This window comes from Diceros bicornis, unplaced genomic scaffold, assembly GCF_020826845.1.
Source record: "Diceros bicornis minor isolate mBicDic1 unplaced genomic scaffold, mDicBic1.mat.cur scaffold_834_ctg1, whole genome shotgun sequence".
Taxonomy (NCBI): Eukaryota; Metazoa; Chordata; class Mammalia; order Perissodactyla; family Rhinocerotidae; genus Diceros; species Diceros bicornis.
In genome coordinates this window covers 15,227-37,236 of record NW_026691712.1, presented here as the reverse complement: position 1 = coordinate 37,236, position 22,010 = coordinate 15,227, and the positions used below count along the sequence as shown (strand labels likewise).

At 71.7% G+C, this 22,010-nt stretch overlaps 13 non-coding genes across 13 annotated transcripts; 7 read left to right on the top strand and 6 right to left on the bottom strand.

Annotated features, from left to right (window-relative positions):
- Positions 1–951: 951 nt before the first annotated feature.
- On the bottom strand, positions 952–1,034 carry TRNAL-CAG (transfer RNA leucine (anticodon CAG)). The gene has a single exon. It is a non-coding gene; the product is annotated as a tRNA-Leu (tRNA).
- Positions 1,035–1,614: 580 nt separating this feature from the next.
- Positions 1,615–1,686, top strand: TRNAD-GUC (transfer RNA aspartic acid (anticodon GUC)). Its single transcript has one exon. It is a non-coding gene; the product is annotated as a tRNA-Asp (tRNA).
- A 687-nt stretch (positions 1,687–2,373) lies between these two features.
- TRNAG-UCC (transfer RNA glycine (anticodon UCC)) lies at positions 2,374–2,445 on the top strand. The gene has a single exon. It is a non-coding gene; the product is annotated as a tRNA-Gly (tRNA).
- A 3,402-nt stretch (positions 2,446–5,847) lies between these two features.
- On the bottom strand, positions 5,848–5,918 carry TRNAG-GCC (transfer RNA glycine (anticodon GCC)). Its single transcript has one exon. It is a non-coding gene; the product is annotated as a tRNA-Gly (tRNA).
- A 3,156-nt stretch (positions 5,919–9,074) lies between these two features.
- On the top strand, positions 9,075–9,146 carry TRNAG-UCC (transfer RNA glycine (anticodon UCC)). Its single transcript has one exon. It is a non-coding gene; the product is annotated as a tRNA-Gly (tRNA).
- A 3,399-nt stretch (positions 9,147–12,545) lies between these two features.
- Positions 12,546–12,616, bottom strand: TRNAG-GCC (transfer RNA glycine (anticodon GCC)). Its single transcript has one exon. It is a non-coding gene; the product is annotated as a tRNA-Gly (tRNA).
- A 1,727-nt stretch (positions 12,617–14,343) lies between these two features.
- On the bottom strand, positions 14,344–14,426 carry TRNAL-CAG (transfer RNA leucine (anticodon CAG)). Its single transcript has one exon. It is a non-coding gene; the product is annotated as a tRNA-Leu (tRNA).
- Positions 14,427–15,006: 580 nt separating this feature from the next.
- TRNAD-GUC (transfer RNA aspartic acid (anticodon GUC)) lies at positions 15,007–15,078 on the top strand. The gene has a single exon. It is a non-coding gene; the product is annotated as a tRNA-Asp (tRNA).
- A 687-nt stretch (positions 15,079–15,765) lies between these two features.
- Positions 15,766–15,837, top strand: TRNAG-UCC (transfer RNA glycine (anticodon UCC)). The gene has a single exon. It is a non-coding gene; the product is annotated as a tRNA-Gly (tRNA).
- Positions 15,838–16,123: 286 nt separating this feature from the next.
- On the top strand, positions 16,124–16,195 carry TRNAE-CUC (transfer RNA glutamic acid (anticodon CUC)). Its single transcript has one exon. It is a non-coding gene; the product is annotated as a tRNA-Glu (tRNA).
- Positions 16,196–19,234: 3,039 nt separating this feature from the next.
- On the bottom strand, positions 19,235–19,305 carry TRNAG-GCC (transfer RNA glycine (anticodon GCC)). The gene has a single exon. It is a non-coding gene; the product is annotated as a tRNA-Gly (tRNA).
- Positions 19,306–21,038: 1,733 nt separating this feature from the next.
- On the bottom strand, positions 21,039–21,121 carry TRNAL-CAG (transfer RNA leucine (anticodon CAG)). The gene has a single exon. It is a non-coding gene; the product is annotated as a tRNA-Leu (tRNA).
- Positions 21,122–21,701: 580 nt separating this feature from the next.
- TRNAD-GUC (transfer RNA aspartic acid (anticodon GUC)) lies at positions 21,702–21,773 on the top strand. The gene has a single exon. It is a non-coding gene; the product is annotated as a tRNA-Asp (tRNA).
- The last annotated feature ends 237 nt before the right edge of the window (positions 21,774–22,010 follow it).

Genomic DNA, 22,010 nt, shown 5'->3' with positions numbered 1-22,010 from the left:
CCCCGGCTGGGGGCCGGACGTTGGCGGGTGCGTGACGGGGGGGGGGGCCCAGGGCTTCTGCTGGCTACTCACTGGAGCAACCTTCCCGGCTTGGGCTCAGGTGCCAGGCAGGCCCTGTGCAGGGAGGGCTCTGTCGTTGGCTGGCGAGCAGATGGCTGCGCTGCGCGTGTCCTGGGAGGCAGGCAGGTGGCCAGGGCGAGGCCCCGAGGTGAAAAATCGCGGTGGGTGGCACAGGCCAGCAAGATGGGGACCGCGACCTCAGTAGGGTGTGGAGAGAATGGCATGGGTGGGCAGGCGGGCGGGGCTGGCGGCAAGGACAGAACGTCGGACGGTTGTGCTGCTGGTTGCGCGAGTGTCAGGCTCTCAGAGGGAGTCGCTGTTCAGCAGACAGAAGTCGGACGGTGACCCGTGGAGGGCTTTCTTCACGCAGGGCGCGGTGAGGGAGCGGCAGTGGGAGCGGAGACGGGAGTGGGAGGGAGGCAGTTAGGGAGGGGGGAACCCACAAGCACGGAGCGGGGGGAGGGGGCGCGGGGAGGGGGTGGGGCGCAGGGATCGGGTCGGAGGGAGGTGGGGGGCGCCGGGGCGGGGAGGGGAAGCAGGGGAGGGAAAGATGTGGTGCAAAGTCCTGAAGCTTCCGCGTGCGGGGGGTCAGGTAGGAAGGGTGTGTGAGTGGGTGGGGGAGCGCGTGCGTCCAGCAAGCCAGTTGCCAGGGGGTTCAAGGCGCCGGAGCACCCTCCTGGGCTATTTCTGCCAGGCCGGCGCACGGGTCGGCAGGAAAGGTGGCCGTGCCTGAGCAGCTGGTGGGGCGAGAGGCGTGGGTGTAGGGGCTGGACTTTGGAGAGGCGGCAAGAGCGCAAGCCAGCGACGGACGGTAAGGCGGTAAAGAGCTGCGACGGGGTGTCGCGGAGGCCCGGGACCCGGGCATTTGTTGGGCGGGCCAAAAGGTTGGCGTGTCAGGAGTGGGATTCGAACCCACGCCTCCAGGGGAGACTGCGACCTGAACGCAGCGCCTTAGACCGCTCGGCCATCCTGACGGCGGGCCTGGGCGCGTGTCCGCTCACCTGGCTGGGACCCGACGCGCAGAGCGGTGCCACCCTGGCCGCACGCGGCGCCTGGCGGGCCGCTGTGTGGGCGCGCAAGGGACGGGACCCGCGCGCCGACCGGCGGGGAGACTCGCCGGGCTCCGCCGCCCACACACCCTCGCCCACCCCCGGCCCCCGCCGGGCCGCGTCCCCGGGGTGCGGCCGTCCTCTGCCGCCAGCCCCCACCCGCGCCTCTCCTCGCGGCGGACGTGGCACGGCGCGCGCCCACCTTCTCCCCGCCGCCTTGCTCGCCCTCTCGGGCCTCTTCCTGCCGGCGCGATCCCCGCACTGGAGGCAACAGGCAGCGCGCACTCGGAGCGTTGAGCAGCCCCGGGTCCGGGTCCGGGTCCGGGTCCGGGTCCGCATCCGCATCGAGGTCGCCATCTGCTTTGTCGAATGACGCGATTGTTTAGGGGTCGGGTCGGGCCGGGCCGGGCACGCGCCGGGCAGCCGTGGTGGGCAGGAGGTCGAGAGCAGGGTAGGCGTCGGCGGGCAGCCGGACAGCGATCGCGCGCCGGGGCGGCCGCCGCCGTCCTCGTTAGTATAGTGGTGAGTATCCCCGCCTGTCACGCGGGAGACCGGGGTTCGATTCCCCGACGGGGAGGCAAGACGCCCTCTTTTGGTCGCCGGCACCGCTCTCCGTCCAGCCGCTTGCGCCCAAGGGCCCTTCTTCTCCCTCCCCCGCCCTCCAGCGAGGCGCAGGCCGCCGACTCGTGCCCCGGCTGCCCACCCTCGCCCACCCGGACCCTTCTCCCCTCCTCCTTGTCCTCCTCCTCGCCGGGCGCTTGCTCGCCGCAGCCGAGCGAGGGCTTCCTCTGCTCCTCCCCACGGCGCCCGACGAGCGGCCCTGCCAAGGTGGCTGGCGCAATGGGCTCCTTGCGACGCGACGCACAGCTGCACAGCTGCCGGGACGGGTCGGGGGTCGGATGGGTCCCCCGCCTCGGTGCCTCGCGGAAGTGGCCTGGCGGAGCCGCCGGTGGAGAAGGGCTTGGCCGAGCCCGCTGCCGCAGGACCTGAGGAGGGAGGAGGAGGGCGGACGTGACGGGGTCGGGGTCGGCTTTGGCTTTGGTCGGGTCGAACGGCGGCCAGGGCGCCCCCAGAGGCGGTCGGGCCGGCGGACGAGGGCCGCTGCGTCTGGCGCGGGGCGGCCGTTGGCGGCGCCTGGGGCAGCGCCGAGCTGCGAGCGGGCGGGGCGTCGGGGCAGGGCTGCGCCGGGCGGCGGCAGCGGCGGCGGCGTGACGGCGCCGGCGCGAGCCCCGGGCCGGCATCTCGGGGCGGCGCGGGCTGTGCAGCGTTGGTGGTATAGTGGTGAGCATAGCTGCCTTCCAAGCAGTTGACCCGGGTTCGATTCCCGGCCAACGCAGCGGGCCGACCTTTTGCGGAACCGCAGGGCCCTCCTGGCCCGGAGCCGGGAGCCGGAGGCCGGGAGCCGGGCCCGCGGCCGTGTGCGTGTGTGCGAGAAGGAGGCGCGCGCAGTGTTTTGAGGGTGCAGCCGGGCAGGAAGAACGCTAGGGCGCCTGCATTGCCGGGGGCCGCGCGCGGCTGGCCTGCCAAAGGCAGGGGGCTGGCGCCAAGGGAGCGCCGAGCGGGCGGGATGGAGGCCCCGGGTCCAGGAGGCGCAGGCCAGGCCCGAGGCCTGACGCTCCCTGGTGGTCTAGTGGTTAGGATTCGGCGCTCTCACCGCCGCGGCCCGGGTTCGACTCCCGGTCAGGGAAGCCTTATCTTCTTCCTCTCCGCCTCCCCACCTCCCCAGCACCTCCACAACCCCCTTTTAGCCCACGCCAGAGCTCGCTCGCTCGCTTCGCCCCTTACCCCTCGGCCTCGGCCCCGGACCCCCGACAAGGCCACCCGGCACCCTCCACGGCCAGCCCAAGCCCTGCCACCTCACCTGCGCCCCTGCCAACCTTTTTGGCCCTCGCTCGCCTCGCCTCGCCCACCCGACGTCTCTCCTCCTCCTCCTCCTCCTCCTCCTCCTCCTCCTCCTCGGACGCTCGCCTCGCTCCCGCTCTTCCTCAGCCCCAAACCACAGTGGCCCGGGCAGCCACTCTCGCCTGCCGTGGCCACCGCACGTGCTTCGACTCTCCAGCGGCACGCCTTCGGCCGGGACAAACGTCGCGGCCCCCAAGCCACCCCTTCCTGCCTCCTGAGGTGTGGCTCGGGTTGGGGTGGTGGGGGAGGGCGCGGGGTCTACGTCGCCAGGTCCGGCCACCGGCCGGGGCCTGTGGCGTGCTCTTTTACTTGGCGCCTCGTGCCGGCGAAGGCGCGGGCAGCTTACCCGCCGCCGCCGGCCAGGTCCTGTGCCGGCTGCGTCTCCCCGGGGCCGCCGATTGGGCGCCAAGTGCGTCGTGGTCTCGTGCGCCGAGGGGAGCCGAGAGCCGGAGCCTGGCGCCCGGGAGGCGGAGAAGTCAGAATGAACCTGGACCCGTCCGTCTGTCCGGGTAGCTAGACCACCGGGCGGCGGCGGCGGAGGAGACAGAGCAGGGAGATGGAGGAGGCCAGTCTGGCCAAGCAGGGGGGGTGGGGGGCTGGAGGCAGAGGGATGACAGAGTGGACTTCTGGCCAACATTGTATTCGACTGGGCATCACCGACGCTCTCAGTCCTCTCACCAAGTGGCCAGAAGGTTACCGGGAACGCTTCCCTGCCCGACACACCCCTCCCCCCACCCGCCACCTAGATTGGACGGTCCGATGCGTTCCCGTTCCCGCCTTACCGACCATCCAGCCACCCAGGATGGACGCCATCCCTGTCTCCACCCTTGGATCCATCTCCTTCTGTGGACACTCCCCGAAGTAGGTGGCAGCTCTCGGTCTCCTTCCCGCCACAACAACCGGGCCGCTGACAGCGACTTGAACACCTCTTCGCCGACTGGCTCCTTCGGAGGCAAAAGTGGAGAGCCGAGCCCAGGAAGGGCAGAGAGCCGCGGCGGCGGCGGCGGCGGCGGCGGCACACTCCGCGGGTTTAGACGGAGCCGTTCTGACGTGTGCCGAGGAGCCCCTGTGGGCATGGGGGTGCTCACCGCCAGCGCAGGAAGTTCCCTCACCGGCCTGGCCGGGGTGTTGGGGGGGGGTGAGTGTGGGTGGGCGGGTGACAGAGCGGGATGAAGGTGTCTGTTCCCGTGGGTGGCCTCCCACGCGGGTCAGGGCACAGGGCCAAACGACCCCGAAAAGAGGGGACGGCCGTGAGCGTCGTGCTGCTCACGGGGGAGGTGTGGGAGGGCGTCCCGGGTGGGTCGGAGTGGAGCGTGGGCGGGGAGGTGCGGGGCTTGCGGGATGTGGCCGGGAGTGCGGCTGGCCGCTCAGGCAGGGGCTCTGCACAGGCTCCGGGCGGTGGCGCACCTTGCCCGGCACGGGTGCCGCGGGGGGGGGGGGGGCGGTGCGGTGGGGGGGCCGAGGTTTAGGGTGCCGGTGGGGACGGAGCAGGGGTTTGTCCGAGGGGCCCGAGGGAGGAGGACAGGACCGGTGGAAGTGTGCGTAGAGGGGCCCGGGGTCCACGGGGTTGGTGGCGGAGGGATGGAGGGGGTGAGCCTGGGGGCTGGAAGGAACAGCAGGTGGCGGGCAGGGGGCGTGGGCCCTGGCGCGAGGAAGATGGAAGCCCCCGTGGTGGGAGAGGGCCCAGGCCGGCGAGACTGGTGTCCTGTGCTGCGAGGTGGTCAGGCGAAGGAGTAGGGTGAGAGGAGGGGTAGGCAGCAGGCAAGGGTGGGGAATTCAACTGCCCCAGAGACACAAGTGATCTCTGCCCGCGACAAAGAGTCGGGTCTCAGGTGTGTGTCTGGGGTTGAGTTGAAAAGAGGCCAAAGGGACGAATGCAACCCGCGGTCCCCGGCCAAGCAGAATTTGGAACGTGGGGGCCGCGGGTGGGGGCGGAGCGGGGAGGGGAGTGTGGGGCAGGAGAGGAGTAGGGGTGTCTGGGGGAGTAGGAGGGTGGTGAGGGGTGGAGGAGGAGGTGCTGGGGCTGGCGGTGCCGCTTGGGGTTTGCAGGCTGTGGTGCTGTTGGACCCGGGAGTGTCCGCGGTGGTTCTCGGGGTGGTGGTGCTGCCTGCGACGGGGGTGTTCGTGGCGGCGGCGGTGACGATAGCGGTGGTGCTGGCCCTGGTGGAGGTGACTCGGTGGACTTGGTGGTGGTGGCGGCGGAGGTGGTTTTAGTGGTGGAGGGGCGGGCCAGCGTTTGGGAAATAGAGCGGCCAAGCGGGAGAAGGTGAATGAATGCTCGCTGTGTGTGTGCATCGTGATGATATCGTGGAACTCTTCGGAACGACTGGAGCGCGCGCCATCACGAGTCGGTGACCGTCGGGGAGAATGCGGTGGATCACTCGTAGGAGTGGCAAGTTGCCTCCTACTGGTGGTAGGAACCGACACGGTCTGATTCTCGGAGCGGGGGTAGAGCGAGGCAGAGAGCGGGGGCGAACCCCCGTGACGGAGTGGGGCGTGCGGGGGCCAGTGTGTGGTGCAGGGTAGCCTTCCTCGAAGCGAAAGGCGTGAGCCGAGCGGGGTCACGGGAGCGAAGAGCAGAGGGACAAGGAAGGCGTGTGGGCACAAGAGTGGCTGAGCGGTCGAGGTGTCTGGGCACGGGGGCTTGGTTCCCCGCGTGCACTTTCTGTCTCCAGGGCGAGAGAGGGGGCTTGGGGGTGGGGGCGGGGGAGGACGAGAGCACGTGGAATGTGCTGCGGTGGGCCGCAGAGCCGGTGTGGGACAGGTGCCTTGAGCGCGGGAGAGAGGAAGCCTCGCTCGGCGTTGGGGCGGCGGGACCAAAAGGGGATCGGGGTGCTGCATGGGCCGGGAATCGAACCCGGGCCTCCCGCGTGGCAGGCGAGAATTCTACCACTGAACCACCCATGCACCGATGGCCGCCGCCACCAGCCGCCCGACGCTGGTCCCCGCCCGCCCTCCGCGGCCACCTGCTCCATCTGAGCAGGCGGCGGACTGGTGGGCTCCAAGAGAGGCTCCAGGTACGTGAAGGGCGCTAGGGCGCAGGCGCGGTCGCAAGGGGGCGGGCGAGGAGGCACCGAGGCACCGAGGCAGGCTCGGCCCGTGCCGCGCCTTCTCTGCCGCCCAGGGCCGCGGCGAGATGGCCGGCGTCGCCAGAGGCAGCCGGGAGCCGGACCAAGCCTGGCCCGCGCCCGAATGCCAGTCAGGGTAGGCGATCTGTGGGCGGGTGCAGCTGAAGGCCGACGTTTCCTTCGACGACCCACAGCCCGGTCCCAAAGTGCCTTGGGCGGCTGGCTTTCTTGCCGGGGCGCTGGGGCGCGAGGGCGGGCACGGGCGGGAACGGTGCTCCGCTGTGCGAGGGCGGGGGCGGCGGGGCGTGGGGGGAGCCGTCGGAGCTGGAGGCCCGGGAGCGCGGGCCTCCGCCGCCGCCCGCCGCCGAGCGGGCCTCAGGCCCAGAGGCCAGGCCAAGTGCCCGAGCCTGGCTTCTGCGCTCTGGCCGACGGCTCCCCGGCCAGGGTCCAGCTCCGGTGCGTCGGTGGCGAGGCAGGAGCGCGGTCTCGGATCGGAGGAGCGCTGTGGCGCAGTGGCTGCCGGCTCGCGGGCAGCCCGCTGAGGGGAGCGCGCCGGTGTGGTGGGGTTCGGCCCCCGGCTGCGGTTTCCCGCTTGGAGACGCGGTGTGGCCGCCGAGGGGGGTGGCCCCGGCTGGGGGCCGGACGTTGGCGGGTGCGTGACGGGGGGGGGGCCCAGGGCTTCTGCTGGCTACTCACTGGAGCAACCTTCCCGGCTTGGGCTCAGGTGCCAGGCAGGCCCTGTGCAGGGAGGGCTCTGTCGTTGGCTGGCGAGCAGATGGCTGCGCTGCGCGTGTCCTGGGAGGCAGGCAGGTGGCCAGGGCGAGGCCCCGAGGTGAAAAATCGCGGTGGGTGGCACAGGCCAGCAAGATGGGGACCCGCGACCTCAGTAGGGTGTGGAGAGAATGGCATGGGTGGGCAGGCGGGCGGGGCTGGCGGCAAGGACAGAACGTCGGACGGTTGTGCTGCTGGTTGCGCGAGTGTCAGGCTCTCAGAGGGAGTCGCTGTTCAGCAGACAGAAGTCGGACGGTGACCCGTGGAGGGCTTTCTTCACGCAGGGCGCGGTGAGGGAGCGGCAGTGGGAGCGGAGACGGGAGTGGGAGGGAGGCAGTTAGGGAGGGGGGAACCCACAAGCACGGAGCGGGGGGAGGGGCGGGGCGCGCGGGGAGGGGGTGGGGCGCAGGGATCGGGTCGGAGGGAGGTGGGGGGCGCCGGGGCGGGGAGGGGAAGCAGGGGAGGGAAAGATGTGGTGCAAAGTCCTGAAGCTTCCGCGTGCGGGGGGTCAGGTAGGAAGGGTGTGTGAGTGGGTGGGGGAGCGCGTGCGTCCAGCAAGCCAGTTGCCAGGGGGTTCAAGGCGCCGGAGCACCCTCCTGGGCTATTTCTGCCAGGCCGGCGCACGGGTCGGCAGGAAAGGTGGCCGTGCCTGAGCAGCTGGTGGGGCGAGAGGCGTGGGTGTAGGGGCTGGACTTTGGAGAGGCGGCAAGAGCGCAAGCCAGCGACGGACGGTAAGGCGGTAAAGAGCTGCGACGGGGTGTCGCGGAGGGCCCGGGACCCGGGCATTTGTTGGGCGGGCCAAAAGGTTGGCGTGTCAGGAGTGGGATTCGAACCCACGCCTCCAGGGGAGACTGCGACCTGAACGCAGCGCCTTAGAGCCGCTCGGCCATCCTGACGGCGGGCCTGGGCGCGTGTCCGCTCACCTGGCTGGGACCCGACGCGCAGAGCGGTGCCACCCTGGCCGCACGCGGCGCCTGGCGGGCCGCTGTGTGGGCGCGCAAGGGACGGGACCCGCGCGCCCGACCGGCGGGGAGACTCGCCGGGCTCCGCCGCCCACACACCCTCGCCCACCCCCGGCCCCCGCCGGGCCGCGTCCCCGGGGTGCGGCCGTCCTCTGCCGCCAGCCCCCACCCCGCGCCTCTCCTCGCGGCGGACGTGGCACGGCGCGCGCCCACCTTCTCCCCGCCGCCTTGCTCGCCCTCTCGGGCCTCTTCCTGCCGGCGCGATCCCCGCACTGGAGGCAACAGGCAGCGCGCACTCGGAGCGTTGAGCAGCCCCCGGGTCCGGGTCCGGGTCCCGGGTCCGGGTCCGCATCCGCATCGAGGTCGCCATCTGCTTTGTCGAATGACGCGATTGTTTAGGGGTCGGGTCGGGCCGGGCCGGGCACGCGCCGGGCAGCCGTGGTGGGCAGGAGGTCGAGAGCAGGGTAGGCGTCGGCGGGCAGCCGGACAGCGATCGCGCGCCGGGGCGGCCGCCGCCGTCCTCGTTAGTATAGTGGTGAGTATCCCCGCCTGTCACGCGGGAGACCGGGTTCGATTCCCCGACGGGGAGGCAAGACGCCCTCTTTTGGTCGCCGGCACCGCTCTCCGTCCAGCCGCTTGCGCCCAAGGGCCCTTCTTCTCCCTCCCCCGCCCTCCAGCGAGGCGCAGGCCGCCGACTCGTGCCCCGGCTGCCCACCCTCGCCCACCCGGACCCTTCTCCCCTCCTCCTTGTCCTCCTCCTCGCCGGGCGCTTGCTCGCCGCAGCCGAGCGAGGGCTTCCTCTGCTCCTCCCCACGGCGCCCGACGAGCGGCCCTGCCAAGGTGGCTGGCGCAATGGGCTCCTTGCGACGCGACGCACAGCTGCACAGCTGCCGGGACGGGTCGGGGGTCGGATGGGTCCCCCGCCTCGGTGCCTCGCGGAAGTGGCCTGGCGGAGCCGCCGGTGGAGAAGGGCTTGGCCGAGCCCGCTGCCGCAGGACCTGAGGAGGGAGGAGGAGGGCGGACGTGACGGGGTCGGGGTCGGCTTTGGCTTTGGTCGGGTCGAACGGCGGCCAGGGCGCCCCCAGAGGCGGTCGGGCCGGCGGACGAGGGCCGCTGCGTCTGGCGCGGGGCGGCCGTTGGCGGCGCCTGGGGCAGCGCCGAGCTGCGAGCGGGCGGGGCGTCGGGGCAGGGCTGCGCCGGGCGGCGGCGCAGCGGCCGGCCGGCGTCCGGGGCCGGCATCTCGGGGCGGCGCGGGCTGTGCAGCGTTGGTGGTATAGTGGTGAGCATAGCTGCCTTCCAAGCAGTTGACCCGGGTTCGATTCCCGGCCAACGCAGCGGGCCGACCTTTTGCGGAACCGCAGGGCCCTCCTGGCCCGGAGCCGGGAGCCGGAGGCCGGGAGCCGGGCCCGCGGCCGTGTGCGTGTGTGCGAGAAGGAGGCGCGCGCAGTGTTTTGAGGGTGCAGCCGGGCAGGAAGAACGCTAGGGCGCCTGCATTGCCGGGGGGCCGCGCGCGGCTGGCCTGCCAAAGGCAGGGGGCTGGCGCCAAGGGAGCGCCGAGCGGGCGGGATGGAGGCCCCGGGTCCAGGAGGCGCAGGCCAGGCCCGAGGCCTGACGCTCCCTGGTGGTCTAGTGGTTAGGATTCGGCGCTCTCACCGCCGCGGCCCGGGTTCGACTCCCGGTCAGGGAAGCCTTATCTTCTTCCTCTCCGCCTCCCCACCTCCCCAGCACCTCCACAACCCCCTTTTAGCCCACGCCAGAGCTCGCTCGCTCGCTTCGCCCCTTACCCCTCGGCCTCGGCCCCGGACCCCCGACAAGGCCACCCGGCACCCTCCACGGCCAGCCCAAGCCCTGCCACCTCACCTGCGCCCCTGCCAACCTTTTTGGCCCTCGCTCGCCTCGCCTCGCCCACCCGACGTCTCTCCTCCTCCTCCTCCTCCTCCTCCTCCTCCTCCTCCTCGGACGCTCGCCTCGCTCCCGCTCTTCCTCAGCCCCAAACCACAGTGGCCCGGGCAGCCACTCTCGCCTGCCGTGGCCACCGCACGTGCTTCGACTCTCCAGCGGCACGCCTTCGGCCGGGACAAACGTCGCGGCCCCCAAGCCACCCCTTCCTGCCTCCTGAGGTGTGGCTCGGGTTGGGGTGGTGGGGGAGGGCGCGGGGTCTACGTCGCCAGGTCCGGCCACCGGCCGGGGCCTGTGGCGTGCTCTTTTACTTGGCGCCTCGTGCCGGCGAAGGCGCGGGCAGCTTACCCGCCGCCGCCGGCCAGGTCCTGTGCCGGCTGCGTCTCCCCGGGGCCGCCGATTGGGCGCCAAGTGCGTCGTGGTCTCGTGCGCCGAGGGGAGCCGAGAGCCGGAGCCTGGCGCCCGGGAGGCGGAGAAGTCAGAATGAACCTGGACCCGTCCGTCTGTCCGGGTAGCTAGACCACCGGGCGGCGGCGGCGGAGGAGACAGAGCAGGGAGATGGAGGAGGCCAGTCTGGCCAAGCAGGGGGGGTGGGGGGCTGGAGGCAGAGGGATGATAGAGTGGACTTCTGGCCAACATTGTATTCGACTGGGCATCACCGACGCTCTCAGTCCTCTCACCAAGTGGCCAGAAGGTTACCGGGAACGCTTCCCTGCCCGACACACCCCTCCCCCCACCCGCCACCTAGATTGGACGGTCCGATGCGTTCCCGTTCCCGCCTTACCGACCATCCAGCCACCCAGGATGGACGCCATCCCTGTCTCCACCCTTGGATCCATCTCCTTCTGTGGACACTCACCGAAGTAGGTGGCAGCTCTCGGTCTCCTTCCCGCCACAACAACCGGGCCGCTGTCAGCGACTTGAACACCTCTTCGCCGACTGGCTCCTTCGGAGGCAAAAGTGGAGAGCCGAGCCCAGGAAGGGCAGAGAGCCGCGGCGGCGGCGGCGGCGGCGGCGGCACACTCCGCGGGTTTAGACGGAGCCGTTCTGACGTGTGCCGAGGAGCCCCTGTGGGCATGGGGGTGCTCACCGCCAGCGCAGGAAGTTCCCTCACCGGCCTGGCCGGGGTGCTGGGGGTGAGTGTGGGTGGGCGGGTGACAGAGCGGGATGAAGGTGTCTGTTCCCGTGGGTGGCCTCCCACGCGGGTCAGGGCACAGGGCCAAACGACCCCGAAAAGAGGGGACGGCCGTGAGCGTCGTGCTGCTCACGGGGGAGGTGTGGGAGGGCGTCCCGGGTGGGTCGGAGTGGAGCGTGGGCGGGGAGGTGCGGGGCTTGCGGGATGTGGCCGGGAGTGCGGCTGGCCGCTCAGGCAGGGGCTCTGCACAGGCTCCGGGCGGTGGCGCACCTTGCCCGGCACGGGTGCCGCGGGGGGGGGGGGGGGCGGTGCGGTGGGGGGGCCGAGGTTTAGGGTGCCGGTGGGGACGGAGCAGGGGTTTGTCCGAGGGGCCCGAGGGAGGAGGACAGGACCGGTGGAAGTGTGCGTAGAGGGGCCCGGGGTCCACGGGGTTGGTGGCGGAGGGATGGAGGGGGTGAGCCTGGGGGCTGGAAGGAACAGCAGGTGGCGGGCAGGGGGCGTGGGCCCTGGCGCGAGGAAGATGGAAGCCCCCGTGGTGGGAGAGGGCCCAGGCCGGCGAGACTGGTGTCCTGTGCTGCGAGGTGGTCAGGCGAAGGAGTAGGGTGAGAGGAGGGGTAGGCAGCAGGCAAGGGTGGGGAATTCAACTGCCCCAGAGACACAAGTGACCTCTGCCCGCGACAAAGAGTCGGGTCTCAGGTGTGTGTCTGGGGTTGAGTTGAAAAGAGGCCAAAGGGACGAATGCAACCCGCGGTCCCCGGCCAAGCAGAATTTGGAACGTGGGGGCCGCGGGTGGGGGCGGAGCGGGGAGGGGAGTGTGGGGCAGGAGAGGAGTAGGGGTGTCTGGGGGAGTAGGAGGGTGGTGAGGGGTGGAGGAGGAGGTGCTGGGGCTGGCGGTGCCGCTTGGGGTTTGCAGGCTGTGGTGCTGTTGGACCCGGGAGTGTCCGCGGTGGTTCTCGGGGTGGTGGTGCTGCCTGCGACGGGGGTGTTCGTGGCGGCGGCGGTGACGATAGCGGTGGTGCTGGCCCTGGTGGAGGTGACTCGGTGGACTTGGTGGTGGTGGCGGCGGAGGTGGTTTTAGTGGTGGAGGGGCGGGCCAGCGTTTGGGAAATAGAGCGGCCAAGCGGGAGAAGGTGAATGAATGCTCGCTGTGTGTGTGCATCGTGATGATATCGTGGAACTCTTCGGAACGACTGGAGCGCGCGCCATCACGAGTCGGTGACCGTCGGGGAGAATGCGGTGGATCACTCGTAGGAGTGGCAAGTTGCCTCCTACTGGTGGTAGGAACCGACACGGTCTGATTCTCGGAGCGGGGGTAGAGCGAGGCAGAGAGCGGGGGCGAACCCCCGTGACGGAGTGGGGCGTGCGGGGGCCAGTGTGTGGTGCAGGGTAGCCTTCCTCGAAGCGAAAGGCGTGAGCCGAGCGGGGTCACGGGAGCGAAGAGCAGAGGGACAAGGAAGGCGTGTGGGCACAAGAGTGGCTGAGCGGTCGAGGTGTCTGGGCACGGGGGCTTGGTTCCCCGCGTGCACTTTCTGTCTCCAGGGCGAGAGAGGGGGCTTGGGGGTGGGGGCGGGGGAGACGAGAGCACGTGGAATGTGCTGCGGTGGGCCGCAGAGCCGGTGTGGGACAGGTGCCTTGAGCGCGGGAGAGAGGAAGCCTCGCTCGGCGTTGGGGCGGCGGGACCAAAAGGGGATCGGGGTGCTGCATGGGCCGGGAATCGAACCCGGGCCTCCCGCGTGGCAGGCGAGAATTCTACCACTGAACCACCCATGCACCGATGGCCGCCGCCACCAGCCGCCCGACGCTGGTCCCCGCCCTCCGCGGCCACCTGCTCCATCTGAGCAGGCGGCGGACTGGTGGGCTCCAAGAGAGGCTCCAGGTACGTGAAGGGCGCTAGGGCGCAGGCGCGGTCGCAAGGGGGCGGGCGAGGAGGCACCGAGGCACCGAGGCAGGCTCGGCCCGTGCCGCGCCTTCTCTGCCGCCCAGGGCCGCGGCGAGATGGCCGGCGTCGCCAGAGGCAGCCGGGAGCCGGACCAAGCCTGGCCCGCGCCCGAATGCCAGTCAGGGTAGGCGATCTGTGGGCGGGTGCAGCTGAAGGCCGACGTTTCCTTCGACGACCCACAGCCCGGTCCCAAAGTGCCTTGGGCGGCTGGCTTTCTTGCCGGGGCGCTGGGCGCGAGGGCGGGCACGGGCGGGAACGGTGCTCCGGCTGTGCGAGGGCGGGGGCGGCGGGGCGTGGGGGGAGCCGTCGGAGCTGGAGGCCCGGGAGCGCAGCCTCCGCCGCCGCCCGCCGCCGAGCGGGCCTCAGGCCCAGAGGCCAGGCCAAGTGCCCGAGCCTGGCTTCTGCGCTCTGGCCGACGGCTCCCCGGCCAGGGTCCAGCTCCGGTGCGTCGGTGGCGAGGCAGGAGCGCGGTCTCGGATCGGAGGAGCGCTGTGGCGCAGTGGCTGCCGGCTCGCGGGCAGCCCGCTGAGGGAGCGCGCCGGTGTGGTGGGGTTCGGCCCCGGCTGCGGTTTCCCGCTTGGAGACGCGGTGTGGCCGCCGAGGGGGGTGGCCCCGGCTGGGGGCCGGACGTTGGCGGGTGCGTGACGGGGGGGGCCCAGGGCTTCTGCTGGCTACTCACTGGAGCAACCTTCCCGGCTTGGGCTCAGGTGCCAGGCAGGCCCTGTGCAGGGAGGGCTCTGTCGTTGGCTGGCGAGCAGATGGCTGCGCTGCGCGTGTCCCGGGAGGCAGGCAGGTGGCCAGGGCGAGGCCCCGAGGTGAAAAATCGCGGTGGGTGGCACAGGCCAGCAAGATGGGGACCGCGACCTCAGTAGGGTGTGGAGAGAATGGCATGGGTGGGCAGGCGGGCGGGGCTGGCGGCAAGGACAGAACGTCGGACGGTTCTGCTGCTGGTTGCGCGAGTGTCAGGCTCTCAGAGGGAGTCGCTGTTCAGCAGACAGAAGTCGGACGGTGACCCGTGGAGGGCTTTCTTCACGCAGGGCGCGGTGAGGGAGCGGCAGTGGGAGCGGAGACGGGAGTGGGAGGGAGGCAGTTAGGGAGGGGGGAACCCACAAGCACGGAGCGGGGGGAGGGGGCGCGGGGAGGGGGTGGGGCGCAGGGATCGGGTCGGAGGGAGGTGGGGGGCGCCGGGGCGGGGAGGGGAAGCAGGGGAGGGAAAGATGTGGTGCAAAGTCCTGAAGCTTCCGCGTGCGGGGGGTCAGGTAGGAAGGGTGTGTGAGTGGGTGGGGGAGCGCGTGCGTCCAGCAAGCCAGTTGCCAGGGGGTTCAAGGCGCCGGAGCACCCTCCTGGGCTATTTCTGCCAGGCCGGCGCACGGGTCGGCAGGAAAGGTGGCCGTGCCTGAGCAGCTGGTGGGGCGAGAGGCGTGGGTGTAGGGGCTGGACTTTGGAGAGGCGGCAAGAGCGCAAGCCAGCGACGGACGGTAAGGCGGTAAAGAGCTGCGACGGGGTGTCGCGGAGGCCCGGGACCCGGGCATTTGTTGGGCGGGCCAAAAGGTTGGCGTGTCAGGAGTGGGATTCGAACCCACGCCTCCAGGGGAGACTGCGACCTGAACGCAGCGCCTTAGACCGCTCGGCCATCCTGACGGCGGGCCTGGGCGCGTGTCCGCTCACCTGGCTGGGACCCGACGCGCAGAGCGGTGCCACCCTGGCCGCACGCGGCGCCTGGCGGGCCGCTGTGTGGGCGCGCAAGGGACGGGACCCGCGCGCCGACCGGCGGGGAGACTCGCCGGGCTCCGCCGCCCACACACCCTCGCCCACCCCCGGCCCCCGCCGGGCCGCGTCCCCGGGGTGCGGCCGTCCTCTGCCGCCAGCCCCCACCCGCGCCTCTCCTCGCGGCGGACGTGGCACGGCGCGCGCCCACCTTCTCCCCGCCGCCTTGCTCGCCCTCTCGGGCCTCTTCCTGCCGGCGCGATCCCCGCACTGGAGGCAACAGGCAGCGCGCACTCGGAGCGTTGAGCAGCCCCGGGTCCGGGTCCGGGTCCGGGTCCGGGTCCGCATCCGCATCGAGGTCGCCATCTGCTTTGTCGAATGACGCGATTGTTTAGGGGTCGGGTCGGGCCGGGCCGGGCACGCGCCGGGCAGCCGTGGTGGGCAGGAGGTCGAGAGCAGGGTAGGCGTCGGCGGGCAGCCGGACAGCGATCGCGCGCCGGGGCGGCCGCCGCCGTCCTCGTTAGTATAGTGGTGAGTATCCCCGCCTGTCACGCGGGAGACCGGGGTTCGATTCCCCGACGGGGAGGCAAGACGCCCTCTTTTGGTCGCCGGCACCGCTCTCCGTCCAGCCGCTTGCGCCCAAGGGCCCTTCTTCTCCCTCCCCCGCCCTCCAGCGAGGCGCAGGCCGCCGACTCGTGCCCCGGCTGCCCACCCTCGCCCACCCGGACCCTTCTCCCCTCCTCCTTGTCCTCCTCCTCGCCGGGCGCTTGCTCGCCGCAGCCGAGCGAGGGCTTCCTCTGCTCCTCCCCACGGCGCCCGACGAGCGGCCCTGCCAAGGTGGCTGGCGCAATGGGCTCCTTGCGACGCGACGCACAGCTGCACAGCTGCCGGGACGGGTCGGGGGTCGGATGGGTCCCCCGCCTCGGTGCCTCGCGGAAGTGGCCTGGCGGAGCCGCCGGTGGAGAAGGGCTTGGCCGAGCCCGCTGCCGCAGGACCTGAGGAGGGAGGAGGAGGGCGGACGTGACGGGGTCGGGGTCGGCTTTGGCTTTGGTCGGGTCGAACGGCGGCCAGGGCGCCCCCAGAGGCGGTCGGGCCGGCGGACGAGGGCCGCTGCGTCTGGCGCGGGGCGGCCGTTGGCGGCGCCTGGGGCAGCGCCGAGCTGCGAGCGGGCGGGGCGTCGGGGCAGGGCTGCGCCGGGCGGCGGCAGCGGCGGCGGCGTGACGGCGCCGGCGCGAGCCCCGGGCCGGCATCTCGGGGCGGCGCGGGCTGTGCAGCGTTGGTGGTATAGTGGTGAGCATAGCTGCCTTCCAAGCAGTTGACCCGGGTTCGATTCCCGGCCAACGCAGCGGGCCGACCTTTTGCGGAACCGCAGGGCCCTCCTGGCCCGGAGCCGGGAGCCGGAGGCCGGGAGCCGGGCCCGCGGCCGCGGCCGTGTGCGTGTGTGCGAGAAGGAGGCGCGCGCAGTGTTTTGAGGGTGCAGCCGGGCAGGAAGAACGCTAGGGCGCCTGCATTGCCGGGGGCCGCGCGCGGCTGGCCTGCCAAAGGCAGGGGGCTGGCGCCAAGGGAGCGCCGAGCGGGCGGGATGGAGGCCCCGGGTCCAGGAGGCGCAGGCCAGGCCCGAGGCCTGACGCTCCCTGGTGGTCTAGTGGTTAGGATTCGGCGCTCTCACCGCCGCGGCCCGGGTTCGATTCCCGGTCAGGGAAGCCTTATCTTCTTCCTCTCCGCCTCCCCACCTCCCCAGCACCTCCACAACCCCCTTTTAGCCCACGCCAGAGCTCGCTCGCTCGCTTCGCCCCTTACCCCTCGGCCTCGGCCCCGGACCCCCGACAAGGCCACCCGGCACCCTCCACGGCCAGCCCAAGCCCTGCCACCTCACCTGCGCCCCTGCCAACCTTTTTGGCCCTCGCTCGCCTCGCCTCGCCCACCCGACGTCTCTCCTCCTCCTCCTCCTCCTCCTCCTCCTCCTCCTCGGACGCTCGCCTCGCTCCCGCTCTTCCTCAGCCCCAAACCACAGTGGCCCGGGCAGCCACTCTCGCCTGCCGTGGCCACCGCACGTGCTTCGACTCTCCAGCGGCACGCCTTCGGCCGGGACAAACGTCGCGGCCCCCAAGCCACCCCTTCCTGCCTCCTGAGGTGTGGCTCGGGTTGGGGTGGTGGGGGAGGGCGCGGGGTCTACGTCGCCAGGTCCGGCCACCGGCCGGGGCCTGTGGCGTGCTCTTTTACTTGGCGCCTCGTGCCGGCGAAGGCGCGGGCAGCTTACCCGCCGCCGCCGGCCAGGTCCTGTGCTGGCTGCGTCTCCCCGGGGCCGCCGATTGGGCGCCAAGTGCGTCGTGGTCTCGTGCGCCGAGGGGAGCCGAGAGCCGGAGCCTGGCGCCCGGGAGGCGGAGAAGTCAGAATGAACCTGGACCCGTCCGTCTGTCCGGGTAGCTAGACCACCGGGCGGCGGCGGCGGAGGAGACAGAGCAGGGAGATGGAGGAGGCCAGTCTGGCCAAGCAGGGGGGGTGGGGGGCTGGAGGCAGAGGGATGACAGAGTGGACTTCTGGCCAACATTGTATTCGACTGGGCATCACCGACGCTCTCAGTCCTCTCACCAAGTGGCCAGAAGGTTACCGGGAACGCTTCCCTGCCCGACACACCCCTCCCCCCACCCGCCACCTAGATTGGACGGTCCGATGCGTTCCCGTTCCCGCCTTACCGACCATCCAGCCACCCAGGATGGACGCCATCCCTGTCTCCACCCTTGGATCCATCTCCTTCTGTGGACACTCCCCGAAGTAGGTGGCAGCTCTCGGTCTCCTTCCCGCCACAACAACCGGGCCGCTGTCAGCGACTTGAACACCTCTTCGCCGACTGGCTCCTTCGGAGGCAAAAGTGGAGAGCCGAGCCCAGGAAGGGCAGAGAGCCGCGGCGGCGGCGGCGGCGGCGGCGGCACACTCCGCGGGTTTAGACGGAGCCGTTCTGACGTGTGCCGAGGAGCCCCTGTGGGCATGGGGGTGCTCACCGCCAGCGCAGGAAGTTCCCTCACCGGCCTGGCCGGGGTGCTGGGGGTGAGTGTGGGTGGGCGGGTGACAGAGCGGGATGAAGGTGTCTGTTCCCGTGGGTGGCCTCCCACGCGGGTCAGGGCACAGGGCCAAACGACCCCGAAAAGAGGGGACGGCCGTGAGCGTCGTGCTGCTCACGGGGGAGGTGTGGGAGGGCGTCCCGGGTGGGTCGGAGTGGAGCGTGGGCGGGGAGGTGCGGGGCTTGCGGGATGTGGCCGGGAGTGCGGCTGGCCGCTCAGGCAGGGGCTCTGCACAGGCTCCGGGCGGTGGCGCACCTTGCCCGGCACGGGTGCCGCGGGGGGGGGGGCGGTGCGGTGGGGGGGCCGAGGTTTAGGGTGCCGGTGGGGACGGAGCAGGGGTTTGTCCGAGGGGCCCGAGGGAGGAGGACAGGACCGGTGGAAGTGTGCGTAGAGGGGCCCGGGGTCCACGGGGTTGGTGGCGGAGGGATGGAGGGGGTGAGCCTGGGGGCTGGAAGGAACAGCAGGTGGCGGGCAGGGGGCGTGGGCCCTGGCGCGAGGAAGATGGAAGCCCCCGTGGTGGGAGAGGGCCCAGGCCGGCGAGACTGGTGTCCTGTGCTGCGAGGTGGTCAGGCGAAGGAGTAGGGTGAGAGGAGGGGTAGGCAGCAGGCAAGGGTGGGGAATTCAACTGCCCCAGAGACACAAGTGACCTCTGCCCACGACAAAGAGTCGGGTCTCAGGTGTGTGTCTGGGGTTGAGTTGAAAAGAGGCCAAAGGGACGAATGCAACCCGCGGTCCCCGGCCAAGCAGAATTTGGAACGTGGGGGCCGCGGGTGGGGGCGGAGCGGGGAGGGGAGTGTGGGGCAGGAGAGGAGTAGGGGTGTCTGGGGGAGTAGGAGGGTGGTGAGGGGTGGAGGAGGAGGTGCTGGGGCTGGCGGTGCCGCTTGGGGTTTGCAGGCTGTGGTGCTGTTGGACCCGGGAGTGTCCGCGGTGGTTCTCGGGGTGGTGGTGCTGCCTGCGACGGGGGTGTTCGTGGCGGCGGCGGTGACGATAGCGGTGGTGCTGGCCCTGGTGGAGGTGACTCGGTGGACTTGGTGGTGGTGGCGGCGGAGGTGGTTTTAGTGGTGGAGGGGCGGGCCAGCGTTTGGGAAATAGAGCGGCCAAGCGGGAGAAGGTGAATGAATGCTCGCTGTGTGTGTGCATCGTGATGATATCGTGGAACTCTTCGGAACGACTGGAGCGCGCGCCATCACGAGTCGGTGACCGTCGGGGAGAATGCGGTGGATCACTCGTAGGAGTGGCAAGTTGCCTCCTACTGGTGGTAGGAACCGACACGGTCTGATTCTCGGAGTGGGGGTAGAGCGAGGCAGAGAGCGGGGGCGAACCCCCGTGACGGAGTGGGGCGTGCGGGGGCCAGTGTGTGGTGCAGGGTAGCCTTCCTCGAAGCGAAAGGCGTGAGCCGAGCGGGGTCACGGGAGCGAAGAGCAGAGGGACAAGGAAGGCGTGTGGGCACAAGAGTGGCTGAGCGGTCGAGGTGTCTGGGCACGGGGGCTTGGTTCCCCGCGTGCACTTTCTGTCTCCAGGGCGAGAGAGGGGGCTTGGGGGTGGGGGCGGGGGAGACGAGAGCACGTGGAATGTGCTGCGGTGGGCCGCAGAGCCGGTGTGGGACAGGTGCCTTGAGCGCGGGAGAGAGGAAGCCTCGCTCGGCGTTGGGGCGGCGGGACCAAAAGGGGATCGGGGTGCTGCATGGGCCGGGAATCGAACCCGGGCCTCCCGCGTGGCAGGCGAGAATTCTACCACTGAACCACCCATGCACCGATGGCCGCCGCCACCAGCCGCCCGACGCTGGTCCCCGCCCGCCCTCCGCGGCCACCTGCTCCATCTGAGCAGGCGGCGGACTGGTGGGCTCCAAGAGAGGCTCCAGGTACGTGAAGGGCGCTAGGGCGCAGGCGCGGTCGCAAGGGGGCGGGCGAGGAGGCACCGAGGCACCGAGGCAGGCTCGGCCCGTGCCGCGCCTTCTCTGCCGCCCAGGGCCGCGGCGAGATGGCCGGCGTCGCCAGAGGCAGCCGGGAGCCGGACCAAGCCTGGCCCGCGCCCGAATGCCAGTCAGGGTAGGGGATCTGTGGGCGGGTGCAGCTGAAGGCCGACGTTTCCTTCGACGACCCACAGCCCGGTCCCAAAGTGCCTTGGGCGGCTGGCTTTCTTGCCGGGGCGCTGGGCGCGAGGGCGGGCACGGGCGGGAACGGTGCTCCGGCTGTGCGAGGGCGGGGGCGGCGGGGCGTGGGGGGAGCCGTCGGAGCTGGAGGCCCGGGAGCGCGGCCTCCGCCGCCGCCCGCCGCCGAGCGGGCCTCAGGCCCAGAGGCCAGGCCAAGTGCCCGAGCCTGGCTTCTGCGCTCTGGCCGACGGCTCCCCGGCCAGGGTCCAGCTCCGGTGCGTCGGTGGCGAGGCAGGAGCGCGGTCTCGGATCGGAGGAGCGCTGTGGCGCAGTGGCTGCCGGCTCGCGGGCAGCCCGCTGAGGGAGCGCGCCGGTGTGGTGGGGTTCGGCCCCGGCTGCGGTTTCCCGCTTGGAGACGCGGTGTGGCCGCCGAGGGGGGTGGCCCCGGCTGGGGGCCGGACGTTGGCGGGTGCGTGACGGGGGGGGGGCCCAGGGCTTCTGCTGGCTACTCACTGGAGCAACCTTCCCGGCTTGGGCTCAGGTGCCAGGCAGGCCCTGTGCAGGGAGGGCTCTGTCGTTGGCTGGCGAGCAGATGGCTGCGCTGCGCGTGTCCCGGGAGGCAGGCAGGTGGCCAGGGCGAGGCCCCGAGGTGAAAAATCGCGGTGGGTGGCACAGGCCAGCAAGATGGGGACCGCGACCTCAGTAGGGTGTGGAGAGAATGGCATGGGTGGGCAGGCGGGCGGGGCTGGCGGCAAGGACAGAACGTCGGACGGTTGTGCTGCTGGTTGCGCGAGTGTCAGGCTCTCAGAGGGAGTCGCTGTTCAGCAGACAGAAGTCGGACGGTGACCCGTGGAGGGCTTTCTTCACGCAGGGCGCGGTGAGGGAGCGGCAGTGGGAGCGGAGACGGGAGTGGGAGGGAGGCAGTTAGGGAGGGGGGAACCCACAAGCACGGAGCGGGGGGAGGGGGCGCGGGGAGGGGGTGGGGCGCAGGGATCGGGTCGGAGGGAGGTGGGGGGCGCCGGGGCGGGGAGGGGAAGCAGGGGAGGGAAAGATGTGGTGCAAAGTCCTGAAGCTTCCGCGTGCGGGGGGTCAGGTAGGAAGGGTGTGTGAGTGGGTGGGGGAGCGCGTGCGTCCAGCAAGCCAGTTGCCAGGGGGTTCAAGGCGCCGGAGCACCCTCCTGGGCTATTTCTGCCAGGCCGGCGCACGGGTCGGCAGGAAAGGTGGCCGTGCCTGAGCAGCTGGTGGGGCGAGAGGCGTGGGTGTAGGGGCTGGACTTTGGAGAGGCGGCAAGAGCGCAAGCCAGCGACGGACGGTAAGGCGGTAAAGAGCTGCGACGGGGTGTCGCGGAGGCCCGGGACCCGGGCATTTGTTGGGCGGGCCAAAAGGTTGGCGTGTCAGGAGTGGGATTCGAACCCACGCCTCCAGGGGAGACTGCGACCTGAACGCAGCGCCTTAGACCGCTCGGCCATCCTGACGGCGGGCCTGGGCGCGTGTCCGCTCACCTGGCTGGGACCCGACGCGCAGAGCGGTGCCACCCTGGCCGCACGCGGCGCCTGGCGGGCCGCTGTGTGGGCGCGCAAGGGACGGGACCCGCGCGCCGACCGGCGGGGAGACTCGCCGGGCTCCGCCGCCCACACACCCTCGCCCACCCCCGGCCCCCGCCGGGCCGCGTCCCCGGGGTGCGGCCGTCCTCTGCCGCCAGCCCCCACCCGCGCCTCTCCTCGCGGCGGACGTGGCACGGCGCGCGCCCACCTTCTCCCCGCCGCCTTGCTCGCCCTCTCGGGCCTCTTCCTGCCGGCGCGATCCCCGCACTGGAGGCAACAGGCAGCGCGCACTCGGAGCGTTGAGCAGCCCCGGGTCCGGGTCCGGGTCCGGGTCCGGGTCCGCATCCGCATCGAGGTCGCCATCTGCTTTGTCGAATGACGCGATTGTTTAGGGGTCGGGTCGGGCCGGGCCGGGCACGCGCCGGGCAGCCGTGGTGGGCAGGAGGTCGAGAGCAGGGTAGGCGTCGGCGGGCAGCCGGACAGCGATCGCGCGCCGGGGCGGCCGCCGCCGTCCTCGTTAGTATAGTGGTGAGTATCCCCGCCTGTCACGCGGGAGACCGGGGTTCGATTCCCCGACGGGGAGGCAAGACGCCCTCTTTTGGTCGCCGGCACCGCTCTCCGTCCAGCCGCTTGCGCCCAAGGGCCCTTCTTCTCCCTCCCCCGCCCTCCAGCGAGGCGCAGGCCGCCGACTCGTGCCCCGGCTGCCCACCCTCGCCCACCCGGACCCTTCTCCCCTCCTCCTTGTCCTCCTCCTCGCCGGGCGCTTGCTCGCCGCAGCCGAGCGAGGGCTTCCTCTGCTCCTCCCCACGGCGCCCGACGA